This window comes from Eubalaena glacialis, chromosome 3 (genome assembly GCF_028564815.1).
Source record: "Eubalaena glacialis isolate mEubGla1 chromosome 3, mEubGla1.1.hap2.+ XY, whole genome shotgun sequence".
NCBI lineage: Eukaryota > Metazoa > Chordata > Mammalia > Artiodactyla > Balaenidae > Eubalaena > Eubalaena glacialis.
In genome coordinates, this window is record NC_083718.1 from 44758365 (window position 1) to 44780623 (window position 22259).

The following is a 22259-nucleotide window of genomic DNA, read 5'->3' on the forward strand; positions in this document are numbered from 1 at the left end:
TTACAAAATTTGTAAGTTAATGTCTGTTTTTTAAACTTTATCCAAAGAAGAAAGAATAAGTCACCATTTTCAAGTTAGGAGCCACAACATAATGAAAGTTTTCTGTATGTTTTAATTCTTTGTATTTTTGAGATCTGTGTGAGAGCCTATCCTTACTTCAAGAGCATCTGTACAGCTTCCAGCTGCCATTGGCCAGGTCTGCCCATCAAATTAAATGGAAGCAGAAAATGCTTTAGTGACACAAAGGAAATGTGCAAGCATTTTTGCTTTTTCTATTATCCTACTCCCCCATTTTCCTTTTTGGTCCCCTTATAACCTGAACCCCAGCTGAAGTGCTGCAACAACACTGGGATGGGGAGCAGGTCAGCAGGATCATAGCTCAGTCAAGATGACATCACTCCCTGGAACTGGATTTCAACTCACCAGCCCCCTGGCCTCATAACAGGAACTCATGCAGGTGAGACACAAGAATGACTTCCTGTGTAGGACTAGTAGGAAATCTGTAAGTAGTTAGAGCTGGCCATTACAGAGCTTCCTTCCAGAAGTGCCCTATGACATGAAAGTAGGACTTCACAGCTAAGGTGAAGCTCCCAGCCCTACCACATGATTTGGGTCCCTTGGATTCAAAAGGCAGTGTTAACAGATGGTTGCTGTGTTAGTGTGTTGACAGAATTCCACTGCTTCAGTTTCTCTCTCTCTCTCTCTCTCTCTCTGTGTTTGGAATTGTGCTTAATGTAAATACATCATTCATAATCATGGTGGACATGAATTATATTAGTAATAAACACACAGGATAAATAGCTTTGGGGTGATGGACCCAAGTCTGTTTTTACTTTTTTTTTTTTTAAAAAGCCTTTTCTTTTTTAAAATTAATTAATTAATTAATTTATTTTTGGCTGCACTGGGTCTTCGTTGCTGCACGTGGGCTTTCTCTAGTTGAGAGCACAGGCTCAGTAGTTGTGGCGCACGGGCCCAGTTGCTCCACGGCATGTGGGATCTTCCTGGACCAGGGCTCGAACCTATGTCTCCTGCATTGGCAGGTGGACTCTCAACCACTGCACCACCAGGGAAGCCCCTAGTCTGTTTTTACTTGATGATGTATATTAGAAATATCAAAATCAGAGAAGAACTTACCACTTAGTATTTCTCATTTGATTTTTTAAACTTGTTTTTATTTTTTTCTCATCTGATTTTTTTTATTGTAGTAAAATTTACATAACATAAAATTTACCATTTTAACCACTTTTAAGTATACAATTCAGTGGCATTAAGTATATTCACATTTTTTCCCAACCATTACCACTATGCATTTCAGAACTTTTTAATCATCCCAAACTGAAACTCTTTACCCATTAAACAATAACTTCCCATTCTTCCTTCCCCCAGCCCCTAGTAACCACTATTCTACTTTCTGTATGAATTTGACTCTTCTTGGTCTCTCACAGAAGTGGAATCATATAATATCTGTTCTTTTATGTCTGGCTTATTTTATTTGGTATAAGGTTTTCAATGTTCACCCATACTGTAGCCTATATCAGAATTTCATTCCCTTTTAAGGCTGAATAATATTCCATTGTATGTGTATATCACATTTTGTTTAGCCATTCGTCAGTCAGTGGGCATTTGGGCATTTCTACCTTTTGGCTGTCGTAAACAATGTCCTTAAGAACGTTGATGTTCAAACATCTGTTTGAGTCCTTGCTCTCTTTGGATTTTATACTTTTATATGAAAGTACCAGTGTCCTTGACTGTTATGTTACTATGTTCTCTATAGGAGAGCTTTACCAGTGGGTCGCCAATAACTTGGTGTAATGCCACCTATCTTCAGGCAAGGCATGAAAATCTACCATTTCTGTTCACAGAAGGGTAAGTTAAGCTCCCTAAGAGTAAAAAAGAATGCCATGATTCTAGCAGTTTGTTTTAACTATGATATGATTAATACTTTTTTGGAACATATATCCTTTCAACTTACTTGTTGTAATAACTGACCTCTTGTTAACATACTTAAACCTACCTTTTAAACCTTTTTAAACAGCTGTATTTCCTGTTGTGTTTTGACGCTCAGGCTTTTCCTACCCTATCTTATTTCAGAGTCATTGTGAACCAAGATTGAGTTTGGCTTTTATATAGTGCATTTAATGAAGAATTTAAAATCTATAAATAACATTCATGCTATGACCAGTAACATTCTGTTAGGACCCTACAGATAGTATGCCTTAGTTGAATTCACTTGTTCATAATTTATGACTCTAAATAGAGGGAAATCTGACTATAGCACTGAAAGATTCTTTGCCTCTCAGGGGGCCCTTTCTAGCATCTTTATTGGACTCACTTAGGGATTACTTTATAGCAAAGGCCAAGGCATAAGATGCATTATCTTTCTTCTTAGAGTAGTTGATTTAACCTTTGGTATTTCTAAATGCTCTGGGTAATGAATGAAGCCTCGTATTTCAAGTTCTTTCTCTGAGGATTGTGGAATATAATAGAAAGTCTTAGTCTTTTAAAACTATAAAACTATATAAAACACTATACCAGTGGTATCTGGTCCTGTCTCTGTAACTAACTAGCCTTTTCTTTTAACTTTAATCAAATAACAATATTCTAGACCTGTTCCCTCACCTATAGAATGAAAAGGTAGTTGAGTTCTAAGCTTCCCAAGTATATGGTGGCCTTTCTCTTTTTCAGAGTGAACTAATTTGATAAACCAACATTGTAAAAATACAAGGTTAATGAAAATCTTAAATTGGTACTTAACTGTTTTCTTATAATTGTTTTTTTTAGTAATCCCAGATACTTGGGTTATTGCCATTTACCCACTCAGTAGCATAGCCCTTAGTGGTTATGTGGCTATAAAAATTTAAAATAGATTGAAATATTAAAAGGCTATTTCTCAGTCAGCTCTACGCTGGAAAAGGAGAGTTGAAAGTCCAGATAGAAGTACACAGAGGTGAAAGGAGGGTAGGACACACCTGCATTTATTCACTTCTTAGACCTTTCTCAACAACCGTGGTGGTTTTCCTACCCCCATTGCCCTCATCTATCATATTTTATGTGTTTATTTGACTCAATTCTTGGGCAGGCATAATCAGAGTACAAAATTGATACTTTCTGTTCCTATTTAATGTAGAACATTAACCTCTACCAGTCTAGGTAATTTGGACTTTTGAGTATTTGATGTCTACTCAGCTCATTTTAAGGATTTCATATCAAGTCCTCATGTTGAAGGGTTACTAAATGGCAAAAGCTGTGAAGTCAGCTATTTCTAAGTAAAGTTGTAAACTTAGTAGCCGTAGGGAAATGGGAAACAAAGTACTACAGGTTTTTGTGACTCGGCATCACTTATTCTCTCAAGGACAGTAAATGGGAAACCGGAGAACAAGTTTCCTTTTTTAGGAAGATTTACAATAGTGGTGATACGTAGTCAGATGGCATAGCATTGCATTTTTTGTCCCTATCACATGACTTCTTCCCTTGATCCAGGGATCTATCGCAGGGAGAAATAGCAGCAGAGAAAATGTGTGGAGGTGTAAGAGAGAAAGTGACTTGAGTGTTACTCTAGGAAAGTGAAGCAGGGTACTTGTCAGGCGTGTTGGCCCAGGTATCTGGAGCAATAGAGAGCGTGTTTTTTTGAGCTAGATTTAAAGTGCTATTCTTTGTTCTTCCCCCAGCAAGAGTTAGGCAGAAACTGAAACTGTTCCTCCTATCCCAGGAAAAAAGATGCTGAACTAACTTTTTGGAAAGAATTAAGTGACACGCTTATCCAGAGTTGGTTCTAGCTCTGCTTTCTTGCAGAAGACAGCTGGTGAGTGTCTACGAAGAGCTGCTTTCATTCCTTTGGGCAGGAAAACCTCTTATTGAATGGGGTAAGGAAGAATGGCAAATGAACCAGCTTTTAGTCACACTTAGAGATGTTGGCATCCTGCTTTTGTAAGTCTCAAAAAATTTTCATATCAAAAAGGTAACTCTTCTGGGAATGTTGATCAAATTCCTCCTAAAGCTAATCCACAAGGCAGGAGTTTGACCAGCCCCACCCAAAGAGGCAAATGTCAAAGGGGATTTGACAAATGTAAAGGGATTTGAGCCTGTTTCAGTGCCCAAATAATGACTGCAGTGTGATGTTGCCCTTATCATATGGGAGACAGACATGAAATTGACTCAGTTGTGACATAGATAGAAAATAAGAAGAAAAGGAGGTGTAGTGTTGGCAAAACAAAAAATCTATACAACTGTTCAGTCTGGGTTGTTCTGGAAAGAAAATGTGTTAGATATTTGAAGGATCTGTCTTCAGCAAAAACATTCTAAATGTCTAAGAAAACTATAAAACTGAACATGTCCCCTCCCTGTGCTCTCCTACTCTTTTCTCATTCTTCTCCGTCTTCCTCTCTTCATCACCTCTTCATCTACCCACCCTGCCTCCTATGGGTTTCTCTGGTCACTGAACAAAAGACATGGTACCTGTCTTCAAGGATCTTATAAAACTCAGGGGAAATAAAGCATAAATAATAAGTAGGGCAGAATGTTGTGTTATAGGGTACAAATAGAGTACGGTGAGCATACAGAGGAGAGATCCGAGGAACTGCAGGAAGGCTTCCTGTATTGGAACAAAACCTTGACCTCTGAATGGTATTTTTAAACGTAAGGACTTTTCTTTTTTCCGGATTTTGTTTGGGAAGAAGGAAAGTTTCCAGTGGAACAAAAAACAGTTGTATACAAAGGCATGGCGCTGGAAAAACGTAAAGCTGGGCGTATTGTGTTTGGGCTGGTGCATAGGCATATGAATTTGAAGGGTGGGTTGGGGCCAGATTAAATGCCACGTGGACATTTGGACTTCGTTCTCTAAGTTGTAGGGGACTTTAGAGAGATGATATTATTGCAGCCTGCTGTTAAAAAGGTAACTTTAGGGTTAGAATGGAGAATAATATTGGAGAGAAAGTGATAAGAGGCAGAGAGATCAGTTAGGAGTCACTGCAGAAATTCAGGCAAGAGATAAAGTCCTAAGTTGAGGAGATAGAATACAAAAGAGGGGTACATGACCGTCCTCTCATCCATGTCTCTCAGGTGTAGAGTTTCCCTATCAGATAATTGCTTTCCTTTTTTCATGAAGCCAGTTTATACTAGGAGATACCGATTTGTTGTTTGTAAAATCACCTCCAAGGAATCACCAGAGAGACAAACCAGGAGAGCTTCTACACTTTTCCCGCGTTGGTTGATAACGGTGTTTACTATTCTGAGCTTAAAACCCCTGGGTCCCATCTCACTTTCTTTCATCATTTTGTGACAGTTCTTCCCACCTTTTAAATAGCTGGCTTTGCTTTCTATTTGGATGGTGTTCTGCTCTTGCTCTTAGAAGGCATTGCGTCCTGTCAGAGGATTGCTCTCCCCTCTGACCTACCTGTAGCTTAGCTTAGTGGTCCTCAAAAAAAATGATTCCAATCTGGGTCAAGGAAATACAGCGGTTTTTACTTTTCTTATGACTTTAAGTTTGAAATTACTCCCCCCAAAAAAAGTTTTAGGGAAGCGAAAAAAAAGGGGTTCCCAAACCATCAACATTAACATCACCTGGGAACTTGTTAGAAAAGCATATTCTTGAACTCTATTCCAAATCTACTGAATCAGAATTCTGGGGGCTGGCACAGCAATCTGTTTTATTTAGCAAGCCCTTCCAGGTGATTCTGATGCATGATCAAGTTTGAGAACCACTGTCTTAGTTTAACGTCAGTTTATTGCCTCTGCTTTGTATGAACATAAACGTCCTTCCCTGTGGTGTGTGTTTTGAGTTTGAAGACATTTCCCAACACTTAGCGTATTTCCCTGAAGGCTGGCCCAAGCAGTTTTTGCATCAATGGGAACAGATGACAAGAGAAGATAGATAATGAGGACAACAAGGAGGAAGGGAAAAGGCAAGGGGAATAGCCAGTTGGATAAAGAAAACATCAGAGGAGGGGGCAAAGGGAGGCATACATGGTGGAGAGTGATTCTGTCCCCCCAGAGACTCAGCCACTTCCGTCATAGTTACTAGATTCAAATGACTCATCCATTTAGAAGTAGAATAAGCATTATAATCGTAATTCTTTTGATTACTTGTTGTATACTGCTGGGTTGTTTGCTCATTCTTAAGCAGAGCCACAGTGGAAATTTAGTATTTAGTCCCTGCGTTGTTCAAAATCTGAATGTAAAGAATCTAAACCAAGTTTGAGAAAGACGCCAGAATGTTCTCATCTCATTCTGAAGGGTAGCAGAGCTGCTCAGTGTTCTCTTTAGAACGGAGGGACTTAGCTTGGGATGCTTTCTCGGTAGACTTGGTTTTGCCTGTTGAAAATGGGCACCAAGCTTCACAGGAGTCAAGTAAAATGTATGAAATGTTCCCTGAAAGCTTTGTGTGTGTGTGTGTGTGTGAGGGGAATGTGGGTGACCCACTATTTTCCTATTTTTCACTTTAAGGCTCTTTTGTTTATAAGGTACCAAGGTTATTAGATGAGATGATTAATAAAGTATATTTTGACCAAATATATATTGACCTCTCATGAGCATCTGCAAGATGTTTAGATAATTTCATGTTTTCAGTAGGTGGGGTTTCAGTGTTGGCAGTGGCTTCATGTGTGTCTGTGTTCTTGCTGTGCCTGGACTCAGCCTCAATAGTAATGTGCTGTCCTTCTTAAAAATGACACTATTTCTTTCTTTCTTTTTTTTTTTTTTGGTTATCTATTTTATTTTTTTTAACATCTTCATTGGAGTATAATTGCTTTACAATGGTGTGTTAGTTTCTGCTGTATAACAAAGTGAATCAGCTATACGTATACATACATCCCCATATCTCCTCCCTCTTGCGTCTCCCTCCCACCATCCCTATCCCCCAAAATGACACTATTTCTTAAGCCGCCATTGATAGGACATGCTTTGCACAATTCTTTTCACTGGTAGACAGAGGTTCCCCCAACACCTGCTTCTCCCCACTGATTATGAGCAGAGGCACACCACGCGATTCTGGTTAGGCAATACAGTATCTGGTGAACAGAAAAAAGCCCCTGTGTCCCTGAGAGAAGCAGCCCTCCTGCTGGTCAGCGTCCTCTGGGGCTGTTTCCCCGAGTCTTCTGGCCGCAGAGGCCGGACTCTTCCCACCGTGTCGTCACTCTCTCATTCGCTTGCTCCTCTAACCTGTGTTTCACGTGTAAGGCCCTGAGCAACTCCCAACAAGCGTGATGTGGGTAAAGGGGGTGCTGGATAGAATTTGGTATTTTGAGAAAGAAGATCTGCTGCCTGCTTTTTATTCTCTCACCTCTCACTTCAAACCCTAAACTTTCCTCATTCAACTCACCCCTCTGGGTCATACCTCCACCTAATGTGACACCAGCAGGACCTGAAAGTTCACTCAGGCTCGTATTACCCTAGCATCAAAGGCCACTTCAAGGCAAAGGGCTTCTTTTTGCCTGCACCTTGTTCCTGTGATCAAAACACCCCCATCACACCTTTCTTGACTGTAAGGATCCCCTGAAGATTGCCAGTCTGGATCTCGCCCTGGCCATTTCTTTGGCCTTTCTGACGCTGGTCAGTCTTGGCACTCAGAAAGCAGAAAGCGACAGCCCTCCTGACGTTGCCACTGTCTGTCCCTCTGCTGCAGATTGAAGCCCTGTCCGGCAGCTTATTTCCGCTGTGGGCTGTCGTGGTGTGAGGGAGCCGAGGGGAGAGCGGTGGCTGCCCGCTGCAGCTGTCTCCTTTAGAATCAGCCACCCCCATTCCCCAGGTGCCAGAATAGCTCGCTGGGTTTAGAATGCTCCCCATCTCTACCTCTCCCGCCCATGGCAGCGTTGGTAGCAGCTTTCCAACGAGTCTTTTGTTGTGGAAGCTCTAAACCCATGGTAGGGAAATTACCAGGAGACTCTTCCCCAGCCTGCCCTCCCTCCCCTTGCTCCGTCTCTTTCTTCCCTTCCTTTGTCTCCTTCCGTAGCTGGGGTCAGAGTCCCTAGCCAGACTGAGAGCATGGTTGCGATTCCAGGACCCAGATGCCAGTGTGTGGCAGCATCTGGCTTCTTGGCAAGCGTTGCCGGCAGTTGTGCTGGCTGCTTCTAGGCCTGTCATGTGGCTGAGCCCGCTAATGGGGGCCCTGTCACAAAACGGAGTTTCTTTGAGAATATGGTTTCAACCAAGGAGCCCACCAGAAAACAATGAACTGCGCTGAGAGGACATGAATTATTGGGCAGGGTGGCTGCAGACTAGAGCTTTGATGCTGATCCTGGACCTGTTTTGCAAAAATCCCTGTTTCATGTTGTTGGAGTCTGCACCTCCTGTAACCTCATCTTCTTGTGCTGTTAGTGTTTCAGGTGCCTTAAGGCATGGAGCTCCTTGAAAGAGAAACACAAATCACGAGAAATGTTGAGATAAAATCCTGCTCCTCAGAGGCGCCTGTTTGGCACGGTGAGCGCATGATAACAGCTTGCTTTAGAAAGGTGACATTTCTGCTGAAGGCTGAATAATAAAACACGCATTTTAAAAACTCAGCTCTTCCCTGTCTTCTGACGGTTGACTTTTGGAGTGGAGGCCATTGCTTCCATGCGAAGGGTCTTTTCTGAGGCTAGCCTCTCCAGCCCCAAACAAGGGTTGATTAACTCTTGTCATCACTGATGAGGCCAAGGAGCTCTTTAAATTAATTATCACATAACAGGGCTGTTAGTACTTTTTTTCAAGGTGCAAATACTGAGTACTCAGAATGTGTCAAGCACTGTCTGAGGCATTGCGGAGCAGAGACAAAGATGGAGAACAACACAGAGTTGCGGCCCTCCCCCAACCCAGGATGCAGGCCACTGGTGACCAGATTACATAGGCTCCCATTATTTCATTTCTTCCCCACACCTACACAATTGGACAGGGCAGTGATAGGCTCTGTGTTTTACAAAGGGAGGAACTAAAGTCCCGAGAAGTTGCCTTACCCCAGTTGGCATGGCAAGCTAGTAAGAGCTGTGATTGAAAACTGGGTAGCTGTACTTGCGCTTCACTAAGCAGATATGTGTTGGACTCTTAGGTTATAAACGCCTAAGGGCAGGGACTATGTCTTTAACTTTTTGCACATCTGCCCCCAATTAGCAACCTCTGCTCACTCATGACCCTGTCCCCGTACATCTCACCTCAACACACTCACACACACACACACTCACTCTAGTACAGGGACTCTACAAACTGAGGCCAAGTTCTTCCTGTGACAGGCTAAAGGAAGGAATCAAGAGGAAGGATAAAGCAAAAATTTAGCTTGAATTAAAAGATGGTGATGATCCTGGGAAGATGGTGGTAATGATGGCAGTAGCATACTACTCACATAATCCCACGTATAAGCGTACAGAGCAATTAGATAAGCGAAGTCAAAATTTCATAGACGACATTTACAACAAAACTAGGTAACAAGATACCAGGAATCCCAGAATGTGAGCAGTTGGGGACAAAATACCAAGAACCACAAGATTCGCATGATAAGCACATCCATGTGGGAAACAAAAGGAAGAAACAGTGCAGCTTTTGACTGGACTGGAGAACAGGAGAATCCTAGCTAGCCAACTGGTACTCATTAGGAAACTCAGTGGGCCAAGTTGAGGACAGCAGCTGAAGGTGAAGGCATTTTGCCTGCTCAAACACCTGGTAAAGTGCAAAGAGCTTGCAATACAAGAGAATAAAGGGGCGGGCTCCTTGAACTCTCAAAATTGACCTGCCAGAACAGCTTTCTAGTACAGGGCCCTACATTGAGGAGAAATTGCTGGGAATGGAATCAAAACGGAGCAGAGTAGGGACAAGAGAAAGGTCCAGTTCAAAGGAAGGGAAGGGCGGCCAGGAAATCTCAGAAAGCAAGATGTCATACTTCTTTTTTTTTTTTTTTTTTAAACACTTCACAAAAACAACAGAAGAGGGAGCTCTGTGAAGTTGGAGCATTTTAAAATTTAACCTGCTTCATTCTCATAGTTTAGGAAAACTAATTTCACATAAAAATACACAACAGAAAAGAATCAAGTCCCATACAAAGTTATTATAAGAAAAAAAAGAGAATTAGGAATAGAATAACATCCTTACAGATAATGAAAGCATTCTGGAAAGATGTTCTCACAAAACAGATAAAAATTAATTTACAATTTCAAAATGCACTGCAAGACATTAAGAAAATTATACAAGACAGGAAAGAACAGCATAAATCATAAGTAGAAAACTCAGAAATGATGTGACATCTCAGGAAAGACTTAGAGATAAAATTTAAACAATTATTTCAGAAATGAAGATTAAACTGGGAGGACCAAAAGAGTGAATAAACATGACAGATAATGCCTTAAGAGAAATATAAAATGAAAATTAAAAATTAAAAAAAAATTTTTCTTAATTCAGACTTTTAGTGCAGTTTCGGGTTCATAGCAAAATTGAGGGGAAGTTACAGAGAATTCCCAAAGGCCCTTTGCCCCACACATATGTAGCCTCCCCCATCATCAACATCCCCCACCAGAGCGGTACATTCATTACAACGGATGAGCCTACATTGACACATCATTACCACCCAAAGTCCAAGTTCGTGGTTCACTCTTGGTGTCACACTCTTGGTGTCACACTTTCATTACAAATGTATAATGACACGTATCATTATGGTGTAAAGAGTATTTTCACTGCCCTTAAAATACTCTGCAACTGCCTATTTATCCCTCCCTACCTCCTCCCACCCCCGACACCTGGAAACCACTGAACGTTTTACTGTCTCCATTGCTTTTCCTAGAATGTCATAGATGGAATCCATATGTGATGCAGCCTTTCAGATTGGCATATTTCACTTAGTAATATGCATTTAAGGCTCCTCCATGTCTTTATGGTTTGATAGCTCTTTTTTTTTTTTTTTTTAGTAAATTTATTTATTTATTTTTGGCTGTGTTGGGTCTTCGTTGCTGCGTGCAGGTTTTCTCTAGTTGCGGCGAGTGGAGGCTACTCTTCCTTGCGGTGCATGGGCTTCTCATTGCGGTGGCTTCTCTTGTTGCGGAGCATGAGCTCTAGGTGCTCGGGCTTCAGTAGTTGCGGCACGTGGGCTCAGTAGTTGTGGCTTCTGGGCTCTAGAGCGCAGGCTCAGTAGTTGTGGCACATAGGCTTAGTTGCTCCATGGCATGTGGGATCTTCCCGGACCAGGGCTCGGACCCATGTCCCCTGCATTGGCAGGCAGATTTTTAACCACTGCGCCACCAGGGAAGTCCCAGCTCATTTTTTAAACATTTATTTTATTTTATTTTATCTTATGTTTATTTTTTAAATTCTTGGCTGCGTTGGGTCTTCGTTGCTGCATGCAGGCTTTCTCTAGTTGCGGCGAGCAGGGGCTACTCTTAGTTGTGGTGCACGGGCTTCTCATTGCGGTGGCTTCTCCTGTTGCAGAGCACGGGCTCTAGGTGCGCAGGCTTCAGTAGTTGTGGCACATGGGCTCAGTAGTTGTGGCTCGTGGGCTCTAGCGTGCAGGCTCAGTAGTTGTGGCGCACGGGCTTAGTTGCTCCGTGGCATGTGGGATCTTCCCAGACCAGGGCTTGAACTTGTGTCCCCTGCTTTGGCAGGTGGCATCTTAACCACTGCGCCACCAGGGAAGTCCCCAGCTCATTTCTTTTTAAGGCTTAACAATTTTCCATTGTTTGGATGTACCACAGTTTATTTATCCATTCATCTGCTGAAGGACATCTTGGTTGCTTCCAAGATGGTTGGGCCATCATGAATAAAGCTGCTATAAATATCCATGTGTAGGTTTTTGTGTGGACATAAGTTTTCAGCTCATTTGGATAAACACTAAGGAGCTTGACTGCTGGATTGTATGGTAAAAGTATGTTTAGTTTGGTAAGAAAATGTCCAATGGTCTTCCAAAGTGGCTGTACCATTTTGCATTGCTACTGGCAATGAATGAGAGTTTCTATTGCTGTACATCCTCTCCAGCATTTGGTGTTGTCAGTGTTGCAGATTTGGGGCATTCTAATAGGTGTGTGGTGGTATCTCATTGTGGTTTTAATTTGCATTTCTCTGATGACGTTATGATGTGGAGCATCTTTTCATATGCTTATTTGCCATCTGTGTATCTTCTTTAGTGAAGCGCCTGTTAAGGTTTTTGGCCCACTTTAAAAATTAGGTTTCTCATTTTCTTATTGTTGAGTTTAAGAGTTCTTTGTATATTTTGGAGAACAGTCCTTTATCAGATATGTATTTTGCAAATATTTTCTCCCAGTCTGTGGCTTGTCTTCTCATTCTCTCGACATTGTCTTTTGCAGAGCAGAAATTTGAAATTTTAACAAAGTCCTGCTTATCAGTTATTTCTTTCATGCAAAGTGCTTTTGGTCTGGTATCTAAAAAGTCATTGTCATACCTAAATTCATCTAGGTTTTTATTCTAGGAATTTTATAGTTTCTTTTTTTTAATCTTTAGGTCTGTTATCCATTTTGAGTTAATTTTTGTGAAGGGTGTTAGGTCTGTGTCTGGATTCATTTTTTTGCATGTTCAGTTGTCTCAGTACCATTTGTTGAAAAGACTCCATTGTATTGCCTTAGCTTCTTTGTCAAAAATCAGTTAACCATATTTATGTGGTTCTATTAATACTTCTGGGGTCTCTATTCTGTTTAACAATCTATTTGTCCATTCTTTCACCAATACCACACTGTCCTGATTACAGTAGCTTTATAGTAAATCTTTAAATTGGATAGTGTCAGTTGTCTAACTTTGTGTTTCAATATTGTGTTGGGTATTTTGGGTCTTTTGCCTTTCCATATAAACTTTAGAATCAGTTTGTTGATATCCACAAAATAACTTGCTGGGATTCTGATTGGGATTGCATTGAATCTATAGATCAAAGGGGGAAGAACTGACATCTTGACAATATTTAGTCTTCTTATCTATGAACATGAAATACCTCTCCATTTATTTAGTTCTTTGACTTTGTTCATCATTGTTTTGTAGTTTCCCTCATACGAAGATCTTGTCTTTTTCTTTTTGTTCAATTTATACTGAAGTATCTCATTTTGGGGGGGGGTGCTAATATAATGGCATTGTGTTTTTTAACTTAAAATTTCCCTTGTTCATTGGTGGTATATAGGAAATTGTATCCTGCAACCTTACTATAATCGCTTACTAGTTCCAAGAGTTTTTTTTTTGTCAGTTCTTTCCAATTTTCTGCGTAGCTAATCATGTCATCTGTGAACAAATACAGTTTTATTTCTCCTTTTCCCATCTGCATACCTATTGTTTCCTTGTCTTGTATTATGGCATTAGCTTAGAACTTCCAGTATGATGTTGAAAAGGAACAGTGAGAGGGGACATCCTTGTCTTGTACCTGATCTTAGTGTGAAACTTTGAGTTTCTCACCGTTAAGTATGATGTCAGATGTAGACTTTTTTTTAATAAGGAGTACTTTATTTACTTTCATCTCTTTTTTTGTACTTTTTAAAAATTGAAGTACAGTTGATTTACATGTCATGTTAATTTCAGGTGTACAGCACAGTGATTCAGTTATATATATTATATATCTAATATATATATAAAATATATATATTCTTTTTCAGATTCTTTTCCCTTATTGATTTTTAAAAAATATTGAGTATAGTTCCCTGTGCTATACGGTAGGTCCATGTTGGTTATCTATTTTATATATAGTAGTGTATATATGTTAATCCCAAACTCCTAATTTATCCCACCCTATAGATTTTTTGTAAATGTGCTTTATCAAGCTGAGGAAGCTGCCCTCTATTCCTTCTTCACTGAGAGTCTTTATGAATGTGGGGTAGATTTTTTTTAATTTTAATTTAATTTTTAATTTTAATTTTTTTATTTTTTGGGCTGTGTCATGCAGCTTGTGGGATCTTAGTTCCCTGACCAGGGATCGAACCCAGGCCCTCAGCAGTGAATGCATGGAGTCCTAACCACTGGACTGCCAGGGAATTCCCTAATTTTTATTTTATATTGGAGTATAGTTGATTTACAATGTTGTGTTAGTTTCAGATGTACAGCAAAGTGATTCAGTTATATATATACATATTTCTATTCCTTTTCAAATTCTTTTCTCAGTTAGGTTATTACAGAATATTGAGTATAGTTCCCTGTGCTATACAGTAGGTCTATGTTGGCTATCTAGTTTATATATAGTATTGTGTATATGTTAATCCCAACCTCCTAATTTATCCCTCCCTATAGATTGTTTGTAAATGTGCTTCATCAAGCTGAGGAAGCTCAGGTCTGTTCCTACTTCCCTGAGAGTCTTTATGAATGTGGGGTAGATTTTGTCAAATGCTTTTTCTGTATCTACTGATATGATCATGTGATTTTTCTTTTTTAGCCTGTTATGATGGATTCATTAATCAGTTTTTGAATGTTGAGCCATTCCCTCAATTTTTGTTTGTTCGAGGAGGTCTTTTTTTATCTTTCACTTTTGAATGTTAAGTTCTCAGGATACAAAATTCTAGGTTGGCATTCTTTTTTCTCTCAACGCTTTAAATATTTCACTCCACTCTCTTCTTGCTTGCATGGTTTCTAAGGAGAAGTCAGATGTGAGTCCTGTCTTTGTTCCTCTAGGTGCAGCTTCCTGGATCTGTGGTTTGATGTCTGACATTAATTTGGGGGACATTCTGTTATTATTATTTCAAATATTTCTTCTGTTTCTTTCTTCTCCTTCTGGTATTACCATTATGTATATGTTATACCTTTTGTAGTTACCCCACAGTCCTTGGATATTCAGTTCTGGGGTTTTTTCCAATCTTTGTTCTCTTTGCTTTTCTGTTTTCAAGGATTCTCTTGATATATCCTCTAGCTCAGATATTCCTTCCTCAGCTATGTCCAGTCTACTAATAAGCCCATCAAAGATATTCTTCATTTCTGTTACAGTGTTTTTGTTTTTATCTCTAGCATTTCTTTTTGGTTCTTTCTTAGGATTTCCATTTATCTGTTTACATTGCCCATCTGTTCTTCCATGTTGTCTACTTTACCCATTAGAGTCCTTATAATTTTAATCATACTTGTTTTAAATTTGCAGTGTGGTAATGCCAACATCTCTGTTCTGTTGCTTGCTCTGTGTTTTCAGCCTTTTGGTATGCTTTGTAATTTTTTCTTGATAGCCAGACATGATGTACTATGTAAAACGACCTGCTGTAAATAAGCCTTTAGTAATGTCATTGTGAGGTATGGGGAGAGGGGAAGCATTCTATAGTCCTGTGATTAGGTCTCACTCTTTTAGTGAAACTATGCCTCTGGACTGTGAAATTCACAAGAGTTTCTTAGTTTTTTTCAATCCCCTTAGGTAGGACAGGATGGCTAGAATGGACTGGAGTTAGATATTTCCATTCTCCCACATGGAGGCTAGAGGAGACTGGAGTTGGGTATTTTCCTTCCCCAGCTCAGTTAGGCTCTGATAATATCCTGGCAGGTTAGGCTATGGTTAACTAGTTTCCCCTGAGGGAAGGTCTTGTCAAGAAGAACAGAATGCTCTGGCATATTTCAAAATGGTTCCTTTCCCTCTCCCTTGCTGGGAGCATGGAAGCATGAGGGGATCTTTCTCTGATAAATTGATAAATTGGTTGAGTTTCTGGAGGTAAATCTCATGATATTGTAGGGGACCCCAATGACTGAATCTCCTGGAGTTTTTAAGTCTCAAGCTTGTCCACACTGAGCCTCTATCACTTTGTCAATTACAATTCAGGCTTTCCTACCACAGCCTAGGTTCCCACCTGAGTCTTCCATTTATGAATTTCTGCTATGGTAAGCCATGACTCCCTGTATTCACCTGTCTGTCTCTCCAGTCTTGGGAGCAGCAGTTTGCCTTGTGTCCTTGCCCATCTCTTACAGATCCAAGAAGAACTGTTGTTTTTTCAGTCTGTTCAGAATTTTACTTGTTGTTAGGATAGAGTGGTGACTTCTAAGCTCCTTGCATGTGGAACTGGAAACTGAATGTCAGAAAATTTTTTTAAATAAAAAAATTAAGAGAGAAAGAGATACAAAGGGTTAAAGAAAAAGTGCCAAATATTGAAGTGGGCAAAGGAAATTGGATATATGGTTGGTAGGAGATCACAAAGAAAACCAAAGCAAGGCAATTGAACTATAAAAACGAATTCAAGAAAACTTTCCTGAAAATTAAAAAAAAAAAAAATTGAAGCTAAATATAGAAATAGCACACTGCATACCTGAGAATGACTACAGTATGACTAACACCAAGAAAAGGAAGAAATCCTTTGAGCTTTTAGAAGAAAAAGTGCACATGACTTACAAAGGAGAAAAGATTATCATTAATCACTTCTCAACAACAGTGTTTTACTGAGGGGGGAAAAAAATGAAACAACATAGAGTTAACCCTTGAACAACATGGGTTTGAACTCTGTGGGTCCACTTATATGTGTTTTTCAATAGTAAATACTACAGTACTACACCATCCATGGTTGGTTGAATCTGCAGGTGTGGAACTGTGGTTACAGAGGAACTGCAGATATGGAGTGCCAAATATAAGTTATACCTAAATTTTCTACTGTGTGGAGGATCAGGTCCCCTAACCCTTGTGTTGTACAAGGGTCAACTGTATTTAAAATAAGGAAAGAAAGAGTGAGCCAAGGATTTTATACCCAATAAAGCTAACTTTTAAGTATAAAGAGCACAGTAGTTATCAACATGTGAGTATTCATGGAGTATTATTTGCATGAGCTCTTCCTGAGAAATCTACTAGAGGATATATTGTAGATGACTGAGGTGATGAGAAAGACACCAATGTAAGACTTAAGCATTAAGTGGGGACTTCCCTGGTGGTCCAGTGGTTGAGACTCCACATTTCCGATGCAGGGGGCACGGGTTCGATCCCTGGTTGGGGAACTAAGATCCCACGTGCCGTGCGGTGTGGGGCGGGGTGGGGGGAAGACTTAAGCATTAAGTAAATAGTTGCCCTTAGAACTAGGACTAAAGGAGGACTAAGGGGGAAAGAGTATAGTGTGTAATGACCTTATGCTCTGACAGTGTAGATTTGGTAGGTCTATTTTTTTAATGGGGAAAGTAGGGAGAGCATATACAAAAATATAAATATATTTTTGGTAATCATGTTGGTGGTGATATTAGTGTTGTCATTCTGAGATTGTTGCTGTGTAACGTGGGATAAAACAAATAAGTCATTGTGAAATGTTCTAAGTCTATCATCCCCTCTGCTTTTAAGAACCAGGATTCTCAGAATGGAAGAAAGAAGATTCCAATGTTACAGAGAAGTGGTTAGGTAAAAGCTCTGTAGTGTTGAATTTGAATAGAAAGCACCAATATGCATTTATAAGATGTTTTTCCTTTGAATCAATACTATTTCCTAGTTTATTCCACTGAAAAGTCTTAGAAACTATGTCTAATTTAGCAAAGAGCATCTCTAGCACTCAGATTGTGGTTTTGAAATACCATTTTTCTGTAAAATAAATTATGGCTTCTTGGAGAAATAAGTCTGGGGCAGAAAGTTTACAAAATGAAGCTGGAACATCTTGGATAACAAAGAAGCAATCAAAGATTTCTAGGGTCATGTCAAAAGGACACAGAGCCTCCTACTGGCCAAAGATTGGACAATTTGACCTTTAGTAATGAGAAAAACCGAAACCCATCATGTATGTTTAATCCATGATTTAATAATGATATTACAAAGAATGATCACCTTCAGAGAATTATAGAGAACTAATTCATTATCTTGAAAACTGGGAAATAAAGGGAAAGAATTAAGCATTTATATTGATTTATATGAACTGTATCACTGGGTATCCAAATAGTAAATGAAGGACAGAGTCTCTTATAGAGTTATTCCAGCTACAGAATGTAAAAGAAGTGATAGAATTAGACTGTCACCATTTTGCAACCCCTAATGGATGGATACAAGCATTAAACATCAATGGCTGCTAAGATTATAAAAAGAAAGACAACCAGACATTTTGTGTCTCCTATAATATTATTGCTAAACACCACCTGCAGTCTTCATGAAGGGGTCCAAAAGCGGTCTGATACTTAAGTGGACTGAACTTGCAATTTTCAGGAAATACAGAAGTCATAGGAACATGTTGAACTTTTCAATGAGTATGCAGTCAGCAACATCAAGACATTGGGAAACTATATGTCAAATTGCCTGAATTCTTCAACAGGTAATTTATAAAGATATGAAAATGATGGAGGAGAAACCCATAGATTAAAAGAAAGATACTGAAAATTTTAAGGGCATGTCTAAACAATAGTATCTAGAGATGCACATTTTGATGATAAAATGATTTTTAAAATGGAAAGAAGTGATAACTACAACAGGATAACTGTTACTTTGGGGGAAGGGAGGGATTATGATTGGGTGGGGCACATGGAGGGACTTCTTGGGGATACTATATATATATACACATATATATATATACATACACATAATACATATACACAAATATAAATGTATAAATAAAAATAAAAACATAAAAAATATATAAATATATAAATAGAAATAAAGATGATGTTGGCTACCTTGTCCTTTTACTAGATATGAGTTTCTACAGAGCTACTGCCAGCCTTTATCTTTGTGCAATTTAGAAAAAGGCAGCCCTTCCTTGGGCATTTACTGCGTAAATACAAAAATCTATAATAATGCCTATGAATGAAAAGTGCCTCTCTGATGGTGCTTTTGTACAGTGTACAACCTGCACAACGTTATGAAACAGTCTTGAGTCTCTATGTTGGTTCAGGCCCATCTCTGTTCAGTGTTATTAAGGAAAGGGATTCTTTTTTTCTTTTGCAACACCATTTTCTTCTTTGAGGGATTTTACTTCAGTGCAGTTTAACAATCCAGTGCGATAGAGAAAGTGCTATTCTAGCTAATATTTCTCTTACTCATTTTAGCATGCAGTATCCCTAAGGTAGAATTAAGTATTTCCTGAGATGTTATATAGTATTAGAAAGGTTTAGGGGGGCTGACTGGCTGCTGAGGCAGGATGTTCCATGGTATTATACCCCTGCTCTGCTAGCACAATTCGGGCTCTAGACCCCCATCTTGGCCAGGTCCAGAACTTGATTCACCATAATTCATCAGGTTCAGGGAGATAGATCCACATTAACAAAGGTTCAAAAGATTGTGATATAAATCAGAATGTCAGTTTATTAATTTTCCAAAATAATAGTAACTGCTAAATGAATGAGGGTACTCATGTTATCTCTGTTTTCTCCCTACTAGGCAAGTACCTTCGAAGACAGAAGGTTATGTGGTTTGCAAAGGGAGGTGGATGATCCTAATGGTTGGTGACATTCTTATCACATTCTGATCCACCCACCTCTACTCCAGGGAGAAACCTGCCAGCTGGACCAGAACACTTGTGTCAGCCGTGTCAACATTGTGCAATACACACACTTACAAATTCTTGCTTTCTAGTTTATCTTTTCCCAGGCTCCACATAGAGAGAGAAAGGAAACACCTTCACAGTCAGCCAGAGCATCTGGGGCAGCCCTAGTGATTGGTGGCATGACAGTTGAAGCAGCCTGCTCACCTCACATATAAAGAATTTCAGGTAAATGAATCTAACAAACTTGCAGCTCCTTCGATGGACTAAACACAAAGAGGAACCAGCAATGGTTCCTGGCCTTAAGTAGCTTACAGCCTTGTAGGGCCAGCTTTAAACATTCTTTGCCCACTTCTGCTTGAAATATATATATATATACACACACAAACACACATATATATATGTATGTGTATATGTATATATATATATATATATATGTAGTGTGTTTGTGTGGGTGTGAGATTGAATCAGAGAAAGCATCAAAGTAAACTTTAGCTTGGCCTGTGTCTGAGCATTGCGAGATTCAGATTACTGGGTCTCTGTCTGAATAAAGTTTTATTAGATTTCTTTTCTTAGACTTACGCATAACAGGACTGAACTATACCTGAACCCAGTCTATAAATTTTCTTAGGTGGGATTGGATCCTGTTGTATGCAGCCTTATCAGGTAGAAGCGTGCTGTTTGGTTGTGTATTTAGAGAAATAGCAGTAATTTCCTCTGAGGATGGCAAAGTACTAAGAAAGGGGACTACATCTCTCCTCCCTTCCTTTAATGCTGTATGTCTGTCTGGTTGGGTTTGGCTGCTTTTGTTTATTTGTTTGTCGGTTTTATCTCATCCGGCATAGAACATGGAACTATTGGTGCTGCTCCAGGTTTCTGGGCTCCTCCTGCTCCGAGCTCAGGTGATCATGGTGTGTGACCCCCCTGCTGTTCCTCAGGCCCATCAGCCACATGGCCACCGTAGTACCTTCTCACAAGCCTGGCACCTGGTCTGGAGACAGAGGGTTTAAAATTAAGCATGCTTTCTATCCTGGAATTTTGAACTAACCTTTAGAACTCAAATGAGGGGTTGGCTATGACAGCGAAAGAATCAATCTGGAGAGTTGGATGCTCAAAAAAAAAAAAAAGAAAGACTTAAAGGCCCTGTCCATTAAATATATTGGACCTGAAATGGAGATGGTTATGTGTATTTTGGATTTAAAAGAGTTTTGTAAAGAAATTTCTTTTCCCCGAGTTTTTGGTTTAATTGCCTGGCAGGGTGGGAAATCCCAGCACAACAGCGTGGAACTGGGGCATGAAAAGCAGCAAGTGAAACGGATTTATGAAGCCCATAAATAAAAATGAAACTCAGTTCATTGTCCAAATTGAGTGGAAAGGCACAATCTATCCCTAGTCTGATAAATAGAAGAATGGGACACACATAGGGGAAGTTCTTTTCATTTTAATAAGGCCAGATAAAGGTAACATAACTGAGGAATTTCAGAAAAAGAGACACTTCCTTTTGCCAGACTTGACCAAGGAGGCATGTTACCCAACTCTGTGCTATGGGGGGAAATTGCACACTTTTCCAAAAAGAAGTACAATTGACTGCATGTTTAAACAGTGCCCTAAACGAGTATTTTCCTATAAAAGCAACGGCAGTGAAAGGAATGAGAAAAAAGCAAAGGCCAAAGTGGCAGCCCTGGTAGGAGATTTTCATACTTCTGGAATTTGAGGGGTTGCCAGCCTTTTACTATTCTCTTCTAAGAAGCACACTGGTACTTAACTGTTCTTCAAAGCCTGTTTATTCCTGTACAAATGGATCAGATAAGATGGAGGTGAGTGTCAACAGTGAACAGCTATATTTTTTTTAAAAAAAGTATGATGGAGAGTGCCTACGACTTGAATGGCAGGATATTTGTGCTCTGTGGCTCGTCAGTGAGCTGTGGGCCACGGTATGCTTCCTACTCCACACTGATTACCAGCCACTCCTTCTCTCCTGTGTCAATTCAGCCTGTTCTCTTTCCAACTAAATTCCTGGGTTTTTTAGATTTTTCTTTGTAGCTTTTTGCTGGTCCATTATCAGCCTCTTCCTGGGTCTGGTTGTGACGAGGGAAGGTATACCAGTTGGTTGGTACAAATTAAGAATGCAGTCACTAGTCATGAAACAGGAGGGAAGCCAGTGGGCTTATAAGGGAATCAAACCCAGGCATGAACTTAGCAACTTTAACATGGAACTAAAAACTCACTCATCATTCATTTAATAAAAATTTTGAACACTTGTCTTATACTACTCATCCTGCTAGGCATTTACATGATGCAAAGATAAATTAGGGGCTTCCCTGGTGGCACAGTGGTTAAGAATCTGCCTGCCAATGCAGGGGACACGGGTTCGAGCCCTGGTCCAGGAAGATCCCACATGCCGCAGGGCAATTAAGCCTGTGCGCCACCACTACTGAGCCTGTGCTCTAGAGCCCACGTGGCACAAATACTGAGCCCATGTGCTACAACTACTGAAGCCCCCACGCCTAGAGCCCATGCTCTGCAACAAGAGAAGCTACCGGGATGAGAAGCCCACGCACCACATGAAGAGTAGCTCCTGCTCACCACAACTAGAGAAAGCCCATGCACAGCAACCGAAGATGCAGTGCAGCCAAAAAAAAAAAAAAAAAAGATAAATTAGACCTGGCTCCCACCCTCAGTAATCCCATAGCAACGGGCAGAGTCCTCATTTCCTCCCTCAGTGTTCATCAGCACCCCCAGGCCACTCCAAGAAATGTTCAATCTAGGTAAAAATGGCATGTCTGCTTTGCAAATGTGGCTTCCAGACAAGTTCTCTAAGCCCCTTCCAACTGGATTGCTCCCTAAACCTGTCTTATAAATAGAAATTCTGAAGCTACCACAGCCTCCCGGGGATGCACTGAAAATACACTCTGGCAACTAAAAGGCCACATAATCAAACCATCTCTTCATCCATCTCTTTATTCATGCATAATTCAAGGCTCAAGAAGACTG